The 17741-nt window shown below is 35.0% G+C and overlaps 1 long non-coding RNA gene across 1 annotated transcript in view; it reads right to left on the reverse strand.

Moving 5' to 3' along the window:
* LOC122237657 overlaps positions 1-13817 on the reverse strand; it is a 48331-nt gene extending 34514 nt beyond the window's left edge. The window contains exon 1 of the long non-coding RNA XR_006216251.1: positions 13766-13817. This is a non-coding gene — a long non-coding RNA (uncharacterized LOC122237657). The remainder of the gene's footprint in view (positions 1-13765) is intronic.
* Positions 13818-17741: the final 3924 nt, after the last annotated feature.

Below are 17741 nucleotides of genomic sequence, written 5' to 3' on the forward strand. Positions count from 1 at the left end.
TGTCGATGCTTAGTGTGTGCATTTCTACACAAAGTATATATGTGTATAACAAATATTTTTTTATTTTCATAAATAAAATCATATCATACACATTACTTTAAAAAAATCTTTCTTAAAAATATGTCCAGATATCTTATAGGTATTTCCTATTTTTAAACTGTAGCAGAATATTATTATATGAAGCTGATATTTAACCATTTCATTATTGATTTATATTTAGGCTTCTCTCAGTTATCCTTGATTATAAATTCTGCTTCAGTGAATATCTTGGTACATAACTAGATACCTATGTACATAGAAGTTGAAATTTGGTTCAAGCGTTAAGCTCATTTAAAATTTTTGATAAAGATTTCCAAAGGCCCACCAAAGAGACTTAACCAATTTGTATTTCCACAAACAGTATATTCAGAGTTGTCATTTCCTCACAAATTTACCAAAACTGGATATTAAATCATCAATATTATCAATCATCAATCTTTTTACTTTTTTTCTAAATTTGAGGGAATATCTGTATTTATCACAATTGCTTTCATTCAATTTCCCTGATTTTCACAGCAGAGTTACTATCATTTCAAAAGTTTATGTATTTATTCATATTTCATATGCTTTTCCCCTCTATTGGGTGATTCATTTCTTGCTGACTTGTAGATGATTTTTATATATTCTTTGTTACACACACATATATACATATTTTTTATTAAAAGGATAATTTCTATACACGTATGCGTCTTTTTTATTCCAGTCTACTGCCTGCTTTTTGTGTGTTTATTTGTTTTTGTTTTTGTTCACTGGCAAAGAGACCCCAAAGTGGCAAGTTGGTAATTATAGCCCCCCTGTTGGGTGGATCCCATGGAGGAAAAGCTAGGATCTCTAATCTAGCAAAGACTAAGATTGTGGGATGAAAAGATAAGCCTTAGTGAAAGGAATCATATGTTTTTGATCTATGCTTACATTCCATCCTTACTATCATGGCTTCATTGCTCCATTGTATAAGCACTGGGATGACTCAGTAAGAAGCTAACTGACATTCATTGTCTACTTGGTTGCCAAGAGCTTTGTATGAGATTGCTGTTTTCTGGTAGTCTATGTACATACGTTTCTGCTAGACATCTTTGTCTCATGTCTTTGTGTTTTGTTCCTTCTGACTATTTGATTATATTATTTCCCACTCCTTAGGAGTCAGTATATATCCTTTACTCGTGCCACTTCTTTTTCAATGTGCAACAGATAATCAAGTGTATTGCTCTTAATTGTGTCCAAGGGGAAGATTTCTCTTAATCACTTTCCTTCAGGGTCAAGATCGAGTGGGACTTTCATACAGCAGCAACTGTTTTGTGACTAGCACCAACATATTATGCCAACATTTTTGTGAGCCAGGCCCAGATCCTTTTCCCCCCTGTCAGCGTGTCCCCAGTGGTGCCATAGGCATGGATTGAAGGAAAGGTACTAGTACTACATAGATCAGGCAAATGAGCCTCGGTTACCTGTCTGTGTAATTTACTCAGATGTTCTAGACTGACTTCAGTTAGTCTATATAGAAAGCGATTTGTATATTATTTATATAATCATGTATAAATTATATAATGTATTGTATAATATAAATAATATTATAAGGCATAAACCTTATATAATTTAGAAATGATATACACACATATATATAAAATTTTTTAATTTATTAAATTGAACAGGATTTCTCATCGAATATCGGCACTACCAGTTGTAGTGAAAACTTTTGTCTTGTGCTTGCCTATAATGAGAACATTTCTAATATTTTGCCATTATGTAAGATCTGTGCTTAAGGTCTTTTATAAATACACTATATTTAGTTAAGGGATTTTCTCTTTATTTCTATCTTTCTAAGAGACGTGATCAGGATCTCTGATAAAAATAGGAATTTTTCAGTTGAAAAATTGAATGATCTCCTCCCTCCACTTTTAAGTTAGTGGTAAAATGAATCACACTTGCGTCTGTCCTAATGTTGATGCACACTTGCCAACCTAAAAAATATTTATTTGGTCATGAGGTATGGTGATTTGTATACTGCTGTTTTAATTTGCTGTTATTTTATTTAAGATTTTGCATCTATATCCATAAGTGGAATTTCCTTTAGTTATCATTTTTGGGTTATCTTTTCTGGAATCAACAGCAGGATTTTGCCATTCCATAAAATGAGTTGAAAAACTAACCAATTCTAGGCCCTGGAATGGATATATTACATAGTAATTATCTGTTCCTGAAAGGTTTGGTAAAACCTTTACATTTCCCTTCATATTTCCATAAAATTAATCAGTTGCCAAAATAAGAATCGTGTTAAGACTTCAGTGGCGTGACAAAAAAAAATCAACATCATAGAAATTGCTCTCATCAATTTATTTTGTTTTCAGTGGGGAGATTTATATACATGGATATAAAGCACAAACACCTAGCCATGTAATGTTTATAAAAATGTCTCATGTTTCCTAGGCCACCCAGTGCATTATGATATGAAGCCCAACCTTAACAACATTTTTTTCTGGGGTTTTATCCAATCCATACAATATCAACAAGATACAGGGAAGATATTTAACCTGGAGACTTTAAAAAGATAATAAAACAAATTGTAAAATAATGGAACTCAAAACATACACTGAAAACTGTAAAGTTTACTCTGTATTTAATTTAAGCATATAAAACAGATGTTACATTATTAGCTTATGCTATTTACCATCCAATCCCACCTACGGAGTGACAAAAACCATTAATCAGGTGTGACTAAATGTTACGTGCTGGATCCCAGATATTTAAAAGCAAACCCTCTGACAGCATAATTTCTGGAATTAACTATTTACTCATTAGTTAGGATAATGTTCAGATGTGAATCGCAGAAACATAAAACAACAGCGGCTTAAACAAGCTAAAAGTTCATTTGTCTCTCAGGTAAGAGCTCAGAGCTAAACATTACTGTGAGACAGTAGGGCGGCCCTGTTCCACAATGTCCTCAGGGATCCAGACTCCTTCCAACATTCCACTGTGCCATCCTTTGGGCATGGTCTTCACACATGACCTGAGATGGAATTATAGCCATCACAAATATTCTAGGCAACAGGTTAGAGGAAGTGGTTGTGAAGGTTCAATAGGTACATGCCAGTTGTATCATATCAAAGGGTCCTGGAAGCTCTCACAGGGTATTTCCACTTACAGCCCACGGAATATTGCTATATTTCATACATCACTACAAAGGAGGCTGGCCAGTATATTTTATTATTCTAGGAAGACATGTACCTAACCAAAAACCCTCTTGTAATGAGAGAAAAGGAGAGTAGATATTGAGAGAAAACTAACCTGCCTCCACCATTTCTGCCTCCACCATTTCACACACACTCACAAGTAGTCTGCTCTTGCATTTCCTGATCTTCTCCAGCTCATGAATATAAGCCCCTGGTGATAAATGTCCTTGCCCAAAGAGTAGAAATAGATCAGTACAAATTAATCAGTGTTTATGGAGAAAACAACGTAAAGAGCATAAACTTACTGTCAGTGTGTCATGGTGCTATACTGATAGATTAAAAAAAAAAAAGAATATTCCTAAAATGGAAAAATTAAACCCTAGTCTTTCAATCAGCCAATATATTCTGGGCACCAGTAATGTGATCCTCACTCTTGGGGATCACAAGATATTTAAATATCTGGATTTAATCTTGTCCCCAAGATTGAGTGTCTTGGGGACACTCAGGTGTCACATGAATGTTGATTTAGGTGTTTAGAATACAATTAGAATGGTGACACATATAACAAAATGTTACACAGCCTAATAATTATTAATCACAAAGTAAGAGATGTGACAAAGCTCCATATGATTAAGTAATATACTAATAGTATAGACAAGAATGGGGATTTATGCTTCAGTTATTATGGCAGTTAGGAATTTGGAAGGACTGATTATCCTTTTGAAAACAACTAAAAATACTGGATTAATCATAAAAATGTCATATTAAAAGCAGCTATGATATGACAAAATAGTAATTTATTTCCAATCAAAAACGGAAAAAAATGAATCCAAAGAGTTAGCATAGGACTAATATAGTGTTAACATGGGGGCATTTTCTAAACCTAGAAACTTGAATTTCATTTTCATAGCCTCATGGAATCATGGGGATTAAAAATAAAGCACAAAGTTAACCCAAGTTAGGAAGTTGATAAAAGACACTTCCCAATCAATAATCTGTGACTCCAGGTGTCCCCAAACTAAATGAGAGTAAATCAGAAATAAGCCCATCCCTCTTTCCCCACTTCCAGGAGGCTACAAGGAAATCTGACTTGGTACTAAAGGAAAACAAAAAGGATAAATCTTCAATGAAAAGTTGTAAGCCAGCTTTTCAATATATTTGTAGCTAAAATTCATTTCATTTGTGTGGTCCAAAATACCTCAGACTATAAATTTACTTTAAGATAGTCACAGACACAGTTCTCTCAGGTACATGGCAGAAAAAAACAAAAATACTCTTCAGATTTTTAGAGGAATTCATCTTCATTCTAGGACTCAACAATTCCCACAAATAATTTCCCAAAGAAAATAAGCAACGAAGAATTAAAACTTACAATGTACACAGCAAATGAAGGCATTATTAGAACAACAGCAACAACAAGAGCCAAAACAAACTGAGATTTCAGGTATTTAATTAATGAGCTCTAAATTATAAAATGCCTGTTAAAGAGAAGAATTAATATATCTGTGGACACTATAAAAAATGACCCAGCAGATATGAGAAAGAATAAAAGAGATACTCTAGAAATTAAAAAAAATACATTTATTCAAATTTAGGAACTCAAATGATGTGACCGTGAACAGATTAAAAACAGCTAAAAAGAAAACTAATTGGAATATTGATCAGAAGAAACTGTCTACAATGCAGTATGAAGAAATAAAGAAATGGGATAAGAAGATTGAGGATAGAGTTAGCATGCCTCACATATTTTCAATCAAAGCCCCAGATGGACAGGAGAGAGAGAACAAGGCAAGGACAGTATTTGAGAAGATAGTGGGAAGGTATCTAGAAATGATAAAAGACACATCAATTCACAAATTGCAGAGTCTTAATACATCCCCCACAGAAGAAATGTCACATTACAGTAAAGCAGCACACGACCAGAGACAAAGAGATGGTGTTAAAAGAAGCCAGAGATCAGATTTTTTTTCAATGTAACAACAGACTGACATCTGACTTTTCAATAGCCTCAATGAAATCAAAAGCCAGTGGAACAGCACTTTCAATGGGCTGAAATAAATGACTGTCAATCAAGACTTCTATACCCAGAGAAGATATAATTTTTAAAGAGGATAAATAATGACATTTTTCCTATAAGCAAAACTGAGAAAGTTTTCCACTAAGAGATCTTCATTAATAAAATTCTAGGGGATATTCTCCAGGTATGAAGAAAGTGATCCCCAATGGAAAGTCTGAGATATAAGAAAAAATATAGAGCAAAGAAATTAGTATTTGAGTAAATTTAAGTGAACTTTGACTATATTAAACAAAAAAAATGGTAATAATATATTGTGGAATATAGAAAAGATAGAATTAAAATATCTAGCAAAGTAATATAAATCAAGAAGGGAGTAAATGGCATTAAAAGTCTTTAAGATTTCTACTGTCTAGGAGAAGGGTAAAGGTATTATATGGCATTAGACTTTGATTATTCACATTATAATTTCTAGGGAAACCACTAAAAGAAAAAAAACATAATATACAACTTCCAAAGTAGTGGAAGGGTATACTAGAATAATAAAAAAATAACCCTGAAAAAGCAAGAAAGGAGAAAAGACAGGACAATTTGAAATGTTAGTAATTACATCAAATCTAAATGTACCAAATGTTCCAGTTAAAGGAAAAAAATTTTAGGCTATACCTTATAAATTACAAGTTGCATATTAATTATAAGGGATACAACATAGAAAAAATAGAAAAGCTGAAAATGAAAGCATGAGTAAAAAACATATCATGAAACACTAATCAAAGCAAAGTTGGTACATTTTCATCCATTATCTTCCCAAATATTATTTCTGCCTCCTTCTCTTTCTCTTCCTTCTAAGAGCTCCGATTTAAAATATGTATATACACATATAGAGAAACAAAAGAATAGAAATATATAGAAGATGTGAACAAAATGGACAAAAGTGGGGGTTTCCCCCTTTTACCTACATGAATTTATACTATTTCAAATTTTAAAATAAGCATATTTTATTCTTAAATTTTTATTCTTGTTTAATTAAAAAAAGCTGTCACCAGCTACTCTAGGACTTATTTTTTTCAGGCAAACTTTTAGCCTTCCCTCTAACAGAGAGCAGAAGAGATGCTCTTATTTACACGTTATAGGTGCAAGAGTAAGCTGTGAGACCCCCTGTGCCAGATATGAAACACAGCCAACCTCATCACTGATAGTAGTGGCAAATACTTGAGATGCACAAGAATTGGGGAGCAGCTTTAAGGTCTGTGGAGTTTGGAGTGGACTCACCAAAGAAAGACCTACAACCAGGAAAATCTCATGAATATGTGCTGGCATCCCTGGAAATTTTTGGAAGTCTTTGAGAAAAGGAACTCAAGGAAAGAAACATCCTGGATTAAGGAAACATATATTAGGAGTCATCAAGGTTTGGCTAAGTATGTTAATGAAATAACATCTGTGCTCACCAGCTGGTAGTGCCTTCACCAACTTCCCTAGAATGTATTTGGAGAAATCCCAAATTATAAAACTTAAAGCTATGAGATGAAAATGTAGCTCAGTCTGCTTGAGCAATTAAGGTGAAACATGTTTGATTTCATTTTGTAATTGGAATAAAATGTTTGCAATAGTAAATTTAACACATTCCAAGGTTTTTTTTTCCTCAAAACATATTCCACTTGTGTCCTTTCCCCTCCAAGCTGGAGCAATGAAGCTGATCTCCAGAGCAAAAGCACAGGTTAAGACTCTGCAGGCAGAATGAGGAGCAGGAACTCTGCTCTCACAGGGAGGCAAGAGATGATGTAGGACATTTAGGATAATATATAGTTTCAAGGGCTTCCAACACATGGCCAAGCAGAACTAAAAAGAAATACAGTCACAAATATGGAAAGATTAGCCTAATGCGACCATTCTTAACCTGGACTTTCCATTAGGTTTTCATCCTACATGAACCACTGCAGAAAGTGAGATTCATCCCTACCCCCATTTCAACTAGATAAACGACCCATTTTTATGGGATTACACTTAAAGAAAGCTCGCACTCCTAAATGATCTTTTTAAATTTTGGTACCATTTGTAAAAAGTAAACAGATCTAGACAATTTTTAAATGCCCCACTGACTGTGGAACCCACATTTCCTTAAACTATCAGCATCACCATTTTTTAATACCTTAAAAATGTAATCTCCCATGACCATAATTTCAGAAAAATGTTGGTTCTCTTACTACGTGCTAGAGCTCTTGCAAGTACTCTACATGCATATTTGTGTCCAATACTCATAATAGCCTTTGGATATCAGTATAATTTGTTTAAGTTTTTTTTTTAAAAAATGTTTATTTATTTTAAGAGAGAGAATGAACAAGTGGGAGAGGGGCAGAGAAAGAAAGAAAGAGAGAGAGAATCCCAAGTAGGCTCAACACTGTCAGCACAGAGCCCAATGTGGGGCTCGATCCCACAAACCATGAAATCATGACCTTAACTGAAATAAAAAGTCAGACGCTTCACCAGCTGAGCAACCAGGCACCCCCCCCCATTTTTTTAAAGTTTTTATTTATTTATTTTGGGGAGAGAGAGAGAGAGAGAGAGAAACCAAGGCAGGATCCACAGCGTGGAGTCGGTCGCAGGGCTCAATCCCACAACTGTGAGATCATAACCTGAGCCAAAATCTAGAGTCAGATGCTTAACCGACTGAGCCACCCAGGCGCCCCAGTACCAGTTTTATGCTCACTTTTTAAATAATAAAACTTAGGCTTAGAGTGTTTTGAAAATTACCTACATTAAAAAATATAGTAAACATCAGTCACAAATATGGTTCAGCTTCTGTCCCTTTGAAGTCCATATTCTTAAAGTCACAGTACTTGAAAACAATTAATAGTTGGTTTATCACACTTGAAGCATCTGAGCTACAGAAAAATAGTATTATCTTTCTTGTCATTTATATCAAATCATGAACGTAAATCTCACCAAAAGACAACAATATTATAGTGTCAAAAAGAAATAAACTGGGTCAAAAAATAAAAATAAAAATCTTCACCAAAACTTAGATTGCTTACTAACATTACTAGTTTGTGTGTTTTTTTTATAACTATGTAATTATGTATGTGACTATTTTTCCTTCAAATTAAGGGTTTTTTCTCTTTTTACATTTCCCAAACACTAAAAGAAACTACAATCTGAAGGGGAAAAAAAAGGCAAAAGAATGGAAGAAAGAAAACTGAAAAGAACACCAAAAGAAAACCCAGCAGGAAACTTGAACACTGTGTTTTATTGTCTTCAGAGGGAAAAGGGAGGGTCTTCCAAAATGCTAATATTGGTACAGCTTTCTGACTCATCCCTTTATCCCCCACAGCACCTGGCATATTGCTTTGCATATGTACATAATCAATATTTAAATGAATGGATGGATGCATATGAGGCTCAGAGTTCCAAAATTCTATATTTTGATTCTCCCCCTCAAATCTAACACCATACACTCACTATGTTTTTTTAGAACTCGATCACATTGAAATAAAAAAACAGGATTTGGTCCTATTAAGGACACAAATTGTTTAATATGTTGAGGTTTAACATAACAGACACCACATCTTTATATGAACATGTAGTTTGTTTATAATGCTATTCCTGTTATCCATATTTCAATTACATGACAAACTACCAAGAACTTGGCGGGTTAAAACAACAGGTTTTTAATTTTTTCTCTCATGGTTCTGTAGGTTGACTGGTTCTAACTCGGGGCTTCTTACGTGGTTGCAGTCCAACAGTTACTGGGGCTAAAGTCATTTGAAGCCTTGACTGGGCTGGACATCTAAGGCGGCTCATTCTCATGGTTGGCTGCTGATAATGGCCACCAACTATGGCTCAGCTGTCACTGCCAATTGGAACTCCTACACGTGGCTTCTCCATGTGTCTGGGAGTTCTCACAACAAGGAAGGTTGATTCTGAGAGGAAACATCCCAAAAGACCAACAAAGAAGATGTGAAACTTCTTATAACCTAGGCTTAGCAGCTACAGAGCATCACTCCTGCTCCGTGTTATTGGTCACACTAGCTAGTTAGGCCAGCCCAGATTCAAGGAGATGGAAATTAGATTCCACTCTTGATATGAGGAACAATGGACAGGTTTAGAGAAGGAAGAAACTGGTGATGGCCGTCAGTGAGACTCTTATCCATCACAAATGCCTAAGACTTATGGAACTTTTACAAGGTTAGATGTTAACTGTTTCGTCTGGGAATCATATTGAAACTCATTAAGAACTCCTTCAGGCATAATTATGAACTAAATATTCGCAAAGTGAAAATGATGTATTTGATCACTACACACCTTTTCCAAGAAACATAAAATTTCAAGCCAACTCGATTTATTTGTCAAGCTATACAATAGTTTCTGTGGTTAATAAAATTTCAAATGAGTATACTTCAGTTACTTCTAAGAAAAAAACATGAAACAATACCATGACTATCTCCTAGTACTAACTTCCACAACTTCTTAATGACAACCTACACATTATGAAAAGTAAAATAAAGTCTTGCCATTTCTCCTGGATCTTAGTGGAAAGAAGAGGAAAGAATGATTGGCTTTGTCCCACTAATGTATTCACAGTTAACAATAAGGAGAAAAGGGCTGACACTTTTTTATTGCCCACAATTTGTCAGGATCTATTTGTTTTGAATGTTAATTTAATCCTCATAAAATCCAAAAAAGGTAGATAGATTGACTCCATTTTGCAAATAAAGAGACTGAAGTTCTTCAAGGTTTAGAACTGCACCCGAGTTAAGGGAAGGAATAGTATTAGGGCCCTGAATTTTTTTTTCCTTACACTATCTTGTCTCATGAGGCAAAGTGAGTGTGTCTGTATTACAAACCCTCCATAAAGAAGGAGGTAATTTGGCGACAATATATACCAATATAAAGGAGGGGAAAAAATTGAAAATGAAAATGTATTTACACTCCACTGGTTCATCTTATATATGAAAGGTGAAAAAGAAATACCTATATTCATATAGAAATCCTAGAAAGATTGCTTTACCTTCAGTGATTTGGGGAATGGAGTAATTCAAATTGGTGAGGAAAGACATAAAATAAATTTCTTTATAGGCATATATTTGATGATGTGGTCATTCTATACTTCTATCAAATATACTAAAGAATATTACAGGTAACATTGCTTCATATTATTTGCCTTTATGACTAAGCCTTGATGTAAACTAGTAAAATAAATAACTCAGTGGATGAATCTGAAGTAAGATTTGCACTCTTTTTTTAGTCAGGCAAGGTTTAGACTAATACCTTCACCTTTCTGGAAAAGAGAAGGATTAAATAAATTTAGAGCTTTCAACAAAAGCCTAAAACCAAAGAAGACCGAAACTTTAAATCAGAGTCTGAAAGATAGATGTATTGTATTATTTAAATATTAGCACAGATGCACTCTTGAATATGAAGCATTAAAATTTAAGTTGTTTATCTCTCAGACAGATTTAATTTAATATCATGCAAGGCAAATAGACCTTTACTTATTCTGGTAAAGTAGCACTGAATCAATTGTAGCCATTGCCTATTCAAAGAGAAAAACAAAAGAAAAAAACCATAGCAGCAATTATTTGTATGTATCTGAAGAAAAAGAAGACTTTAAATATTTATGAAACAGTTTTTTAATTTCTTGTGATTATAACCTAAAAATATGCAAGTCTCTTGGGTCTTTGCTATGATGAACCAAGATCTTCTAAAATAGGCAATGATGACTGACATAGCACGCAAGGTCAAATAATCCTATTTTGTTTCGTACAACCTGTCTCAAGGGCAATGTTGTGTTTAATAAATATTCTTTTTTATTTAATAGTAGGATTGTATTCCCCTATGTCTAACCCATAGGCACATTTGCAATGCCTGACATAAAATAAGGTCTCAGTAGATATCTTGGGGAGAACTGAATGTTTCCTTTTCAGTACTAAGGCAGAGGGGAGGGGGCACATTAAACCATGTCCAAAACTTCCTACTAACTTCTGGATGCTTTGTGAATTGTATATATACACATAACCCCTAGAATATTTCAACATAGGTAATTTTTAAAAACACAGGTAATTTATGGGGCGCCTGGGTGGCTCAGTCGGTTGAGCGTCCGACTTCAGCTCAGGTCATGATCTCGCAGTCTGTGAGTTCGAGCCCCGCATCAGGCTCTGTGCTGACAGCTCAGAGCCTGGAGCCTGCTTCTGATTCTGTGTCTCCCTTTCTCTCCGCCCCTCCCTGATTCATGCTCTCTCTCTGTCTCAGAAATAAACATTAAAAAAATTTTTTTAAATAAAATAAAAACATAGGTAATTTATATGAATAGTTTGGCTATTTTGACTCCCTTCTAAATCCTTCTAAATGGATCCTTCTAAATGAACTGGCTCATTTGTAAACAATGCAGTCCTACAGCTGATTTTAATATTGCCATTTCCCTTAACACCTTGCATCTTACTGCAACTGTTTCTAAGGTTTTTCCTAGAAAGTTGGCTTACAGATAAAATCACAAAGTATGTGGAGAAATATCTCCACTTTCTTCCTATGCTTAAAACTCATACAGTTTTATCTGATTGTCATGTTTTATGAACAGCCAGTGGTTCGAAAAACAAGGCTTGTCTTTCCCATAAATCTCTTATTTCGGTCTGTGTTCAAGGCTCAGGTCTGCTGCAAAGGCTTATGTCTAATGCACAGTGTCACCATCTCTAAAATTGGAGTCATTTAAAGGTTTGCCCATGCCCTCTGTGAGATAAGGGATTGACAGTGCTAAATCCATGGGTGACCATTAAGGTAGTAATCCCCAACTCTACCTTTCTAAGCAACCTCTATTAAGGTAGGGTGGCATTTGCTACACTTGAGCCAATACACCTAATCACATGTCCTGCCCCTCACAGTAATCAACAAATAGGTATTTCAGAGGAAAAGACCAAAATTTCTTTAAAAAAAAATCTTAAAAAAAATAATCTAGCATAGGAAAAAGCAATACATGGAAAGACTCTCAATCCTAATTCCCACGGACAATAAATCCACATTCAGAAGCGTTAAATAATCTTTCTCTTATATCTCCACTGACCAGGCTACAAGTGCCTAGTGGTGATCATAAAATTTTCCAGCACTCTTGAAAACCCAGACACAATAACTGCCTCAATAAATCCCACTCAAGTCATACAGCTTGCTCTCCAAGAACATGTCTCTCTCTTTTTTAATCCACTTTTGTTTTCTAAAAGATATTCTGGGTTATGGGATGTGGTTTCTCAGGCTAATAGGGTGCCAATCCATTCTTCAGTGTGGCTCATGTCTTCATCTCGTGTAAACCTCAAGATTCACAACCTTTTCTTAAAGTGTATTAGTTTATTCCATATGCTCTTATTCAGATTCTGTGAGTGGATGCTGGTGACAATGAAAACTCCATAATCTCAGAAGCTGTGTAAAGATAGTCTTTGGCTTTGACCTTAGGACTCCACTAATGTGTTCTAGAGTACTGAAGATTGTAGGTATCTAAAGTTGAAGAGGAACATGTTGCTGATATGATTGTTTGCAAATTTCAAATGTTGAAGAGGCACTAAAGATTTCTACTCAGGGTGCTCCTAGCTGGCTGTGTTGATAGAGTAGGTGACTTTTGATCTCAGGGTCATGAGTTTGAGCCCCACGTTGAACACAGAGATTACATTTTTAAAAAAAAGCACACTCAAAATGCTTTCCTTTTCCATCTGGTAATATCTCCACCATGTTATATAGAAAGCTTCATAATGACAGTCCTACCTATTCTAGCACCATGTTGTATACAAGCTATCTACTCAGTAAGTTTTAATTGAGTTTAACCGTGGGCATTAACAACATCGTACAGGGAATCCAAACAACAAAATTAAATTATCTGATGGTAAAACTAAGAAATGTTTAGCACATTTTGTTTTCAAATGCCAGGATAATCTCCTGAAAGTATTTTACTAAACTTTACCATTTATGGATTTTTCAGAAGCATTAGTAAAACTAACAGAAAAAGTACTGTTGGTATAGTTTATATGAAACTGATGTATTTATGTATTTATTCTATTCATCATTAGGAGATGTTTTAAGAGAAATGAGTTAGTGACACTGAATGGGATTCAAATTCTGCCTTCTCCACTAACTAGAATATTTACTAGTGTTTGTTAAAATAATAATACTTTGCATGAGGATTATAAGATTGAATGAGAAAACACATGAAAATCCCCTAGTAAAATGCCTAGCATATAGTAGATCTCAGTGGATGTTTATTGACCTATACTTAATCAAATGTGAAAATGAAAGGAATATTGGGCAGAGATTCATCTAATGACAGGTTTTGAGCTCAAAATCTTAGAGAGTTTGCCCAGTTTTATAAACCAATTTGCACTATGTGGTATTTTCCAAAAGAATTTTTACCATAGAGTAAGATAGAGGTGGGTATAAACTCCATCCATTCATCTGGAAGAAATATCTTTAGATTTATATCACTCTGAGGAAACATATTAAAATTTCATATTTCTTTCTGACGTCTTATTCCTAACCGAGTTAGTGAACCTGTCATCTGTATATAAAGACTTACTTTCAAGGAGAATGAAAAATGGTTCTCTTCTATAATCAGGGACTCACCTCTGTATCCTCCCTAGTAACATCAGCCGTTGTGACTCTGGCTCCCTAGCAACCATGTCGTTCTATATAAGACAGCTTTATTTGAAACAATGTTCACTGGAGAAAAGGAAGTAGAAAAAAGTCCACATAAAAATAAAAATAAAACAAGAAATGTCCATGAGGATAAGTACAATCAATGCTTCCTTGGGATGCTAAATAATTTTCCTTGTATAATTTTAATAAAAAATTAAAATTAAGAGAGTATAGATTTGTCAGAGAGCTGAAATATGTATATATATATATATATATATATATATTTTATCAGGCAAGAACTTTGTTTCACATTTTATGCTAAAAGAACAGTAATATAAGAAAGGAAAATTCTATTCAAACCAGAAAATTTAAAAAAACAATATACCAAATATTTCATGAGAGCTTTGCTTTACTAAATACAATTTTGATGCAACAATCTGTACTTGAGTCTTTCTGCCCTGCAGTCTCTGGGTGAGCTAATTTCTGTATTGAGTTGGTTCTCAGTGCCAAAGGTCTGACAGAACATGGGAAAGTTTAAGCAAACAGTTCACTTTACTTGAAACAGATTTACTACTGTCATCAGGAACACTGTGTCCCTCATGGCCTCATTTTATGGCCCTTGCACCTGATGGGCTGGTTCATGACAAACTCATTCCTCGTCAGTGCCCATTACCTGCCTAAGCCTTTCCCACAGGCCCTCCGTGCAACCTCTATGCAGCATCTCACTTCAAATCCAGTATTCTTTCAGCCAAAAGCAGTGATCACAAATAGCCGAACTTCATTTTCTGATTTCCAATGGAGTAAAAACTGATGTCCATATCTGAATGAAAAAGATATCTCCCAAAATCATACTCTACAAAAACGACTGATATTCTAAACCAGGAAATATTTCATGAAAGTGCATATTAAGCAAATATGTCACCTAAAGAAATTATATATTATGCCTTAAAATCTTATCCTATACATAAATAGATGCTGTCTTAAGAAAATGTTTTTTTAAAATAAAAGCAGTAATAATATGTTTACAAATACATAGCATCTTAAACTTTTAAAACCATTATTATACTCATGTTATAAACAATGAAACTGAGACAGTGATTCGTTAGATGTCACATAGTAAATTAGTGACAGAATAGAACAAGAGCCAGGGTCTCCCACCTGTAAGCTCAGGATACTGAGGCAAATTCTGGGCCTCTTTGAATTAGCAAAGACCAGAGCAGAAAGCCCTCTTCATGGTGCCACAGTCTTTCCAGGTCCCAGATCAGTCCCAGGTCAGTTTATGTTCTTTCTCTCCTTTCAGGCCAACAGTTTGCTCTCAGATCGTAGAAAAAGAAATAGAGACTATGCTGACTTAAATATCTGGCTTTGTGGATCTACTTGCAAGGGAAGAACAACATAACCATAAGATACGTGGAACTAACCAAGATATTTAACCAGAGACCTAACAATTTAGGCAACACTTAGTTACTCAATACTTCCTAACCTCCCAGCATGTTTCTAGACATTTGGAAAACAAAAACAAAGAAAGCAATCTCTTCCCTCATGGAGCCTACATTCTTTGAACAGGAGATGACAATAACTTATAAATATAATACATAGTAAATACAAGGGGATAAAAATAGGGCAGGGTAGGGAGATTAGGAATAGTGGGTAGTAGATGGGAGGGGCAGTGCAGGATATAGAACAATAGTGCACAGTTCTCCTCTCAAAATAATTTAGTAGAACCTAATGAGGGAAAGAGTAACAGAGCAGGAAGGACAGATAATAGAGTATTAACAAATAACATGGCATAATAAACATATGTAATACTGAGACCTAACATACCAAACTCAGTTTACATCCCTCAGAACCTCTGGAGTTACATCCCTCCTGGGGGTGACCCATGAGATTTTAATGTATGTTTGCTCCTCTGTTCTGGTTAAATAGACTTCTATGTTTCCTCATACTCCATATCATATCTCCCCTCCTCCAGATGAATTCTGAATGTAAGAAATTCCCTCTTTGTGGTATGTCCTTGTAGTTAGTGTCCACTAAATTCTGGAACCAAGTTTAACTTGATTCCAATGAAACTGCCATCTTTCCTCTCTATTACTGCTGGACTTGTCATCAACCAGGTGCTCCTGGATTGATAGGCTCTAATTCACTTGCCCTCTTTCCAATGATTTTTTACCCCAAATCACATTCCTTTCAAGAGGAAGCAGAATGCTTTAGCGGCTTAGTGCCTTTTTTCTCTCTACCTCCAGGATATCCCAGACTCTGTCTTATCCAGAATATTGTTTCCTTCCTCTTTCGTTCCTTTTTCTTTTCTCCAACTTATCTGTAGATTCTATTTTGTCTTCTAGAGTTATCCAAATCGATCAGCTCCACTAAATGCTTCTACTAGTGGTATTTGAAACATGGTAGTTCTTGAATATAGATTGCTTCCTGGTAGAAATTATTTCTCAGTAATAAGAATGCTCTCCTCAGCCAAGTTTAAGTAGAATGTAAGATTCCAAGATGGCCTAATTTAGCTCAAAACTCTGCTTTTGGAAAGTAAAAAGTTCTGCTCTGGCAGTCACACTCCTGGTTTCTAGTGCCAGCTCTGCCATGAACCAGTTGTGGGATGGGATACCATTGGGCAAATCACTTGATTTCTCTTAGTCAAAATATAAAGTCTTATGGAAATCTCCAAGTCTCTTCCAATTCTGAAGTTGTGTGATCTCCGGATGGTTGCATCAGATTAGAGAGCTGTACGTTATAAACTGTAAAATTATTTTACCCTTGTCCTTGTGTTTCTAAAACCCTAACCATTTCCATAATGTCAACTTGAAGCAGATCTTCATATATGTTAAATACTTTTCCTATAAAGTAGAAATAAATTACTCAAGATATTACTCAAAACTATGTATCTCAGATTCAGATATTTTAATCAAACACATTAAATAAAAGTCAAACCTTCTGGAAAACATAGACTAATAATAACATCCTTTTTAAGTTTTTATTTTAATTCCAAAATAGTGAACATACAGTGTTATATTGGTTTCAGGTGTGCAATATAGCGATTCAACAATTCCATACATTACCCGGTGCTCATCACAAGTACACACCTTTTTGTTTTAATGTTTATTTATTTTTAAAGAGAGAGAGAGAGAAAGCAATCATAGGAGGGGCAGAGAGAGAGAGGGAGAGAGAGAATCCCAAGCAGGTTCTGCACTGTCAGCATGGAACCCAATGTGGGGCTCAATCCCATGAACCTGTGAGATCATGACCTGAACTAAAACCAAGAGTAGGACACTTAACTGACTGAGCTACTCAGACACCCCACAACAAGTACACTCCTTAATCCTCATCACCTATTTCACCCGTCTCGCACCCACCTCCCCTCTGGTAGCCATCAGTTTGTTCTCTATGATTAAGAGTCTGTTTCTTGATTTGTCTCTCTGTCTCCTTTTCCCCTTTGCTTGCTTGTTTTGTTTCTTAAATTCCACATGAGTGAAATCCTATATTTATCTTTCTCTGACTGACTGACTTATTTCACTTAGCATTACACTCTCTAGCTCCATCCATGTCATTGCAAATGGCAAGATTTTATTCTTTTTTATGGCTGAATAACATTCCATTGTATATATATACATCTTCTTTATCCACTCATCAATAGACATGGGCAGCTTCCATATCTTGGCTATTATAAATAATTTTGCTGTAAATATCAGGGTACATGCATCCCTTTGAATTAGTGTTCTTGAATTCTTTGGGTAAATATCCAGTGGTGGGATTTCTGGGTCCTAGAGTAGTTCTATTTTTAACTTTTTGAGGAACCTCCATACTGTTTTCCACAGTGGCTGCACCAGTTTGCATTCCCACCAACAGTGCAAGAAGGTTCCTTTTTTTTCCACATCTTTGACAACACCTGTTGTTTCTTATGTTGTTGATTTTAA

Source organism: Panthera tigris, chromosome B1 (genome assembly GCF_018350195.1).
Source record: "Panthera tigris isolate Pti1 chromosome B1, P.tigris_Pti1_mat1.1, whole genome shotgun sequence".
Lineage (NCBI taxonomy): Eukaryota > Metazoa > Chordata > Mammalia > Carnivora > Felidae > Panthera > Panthera tigris.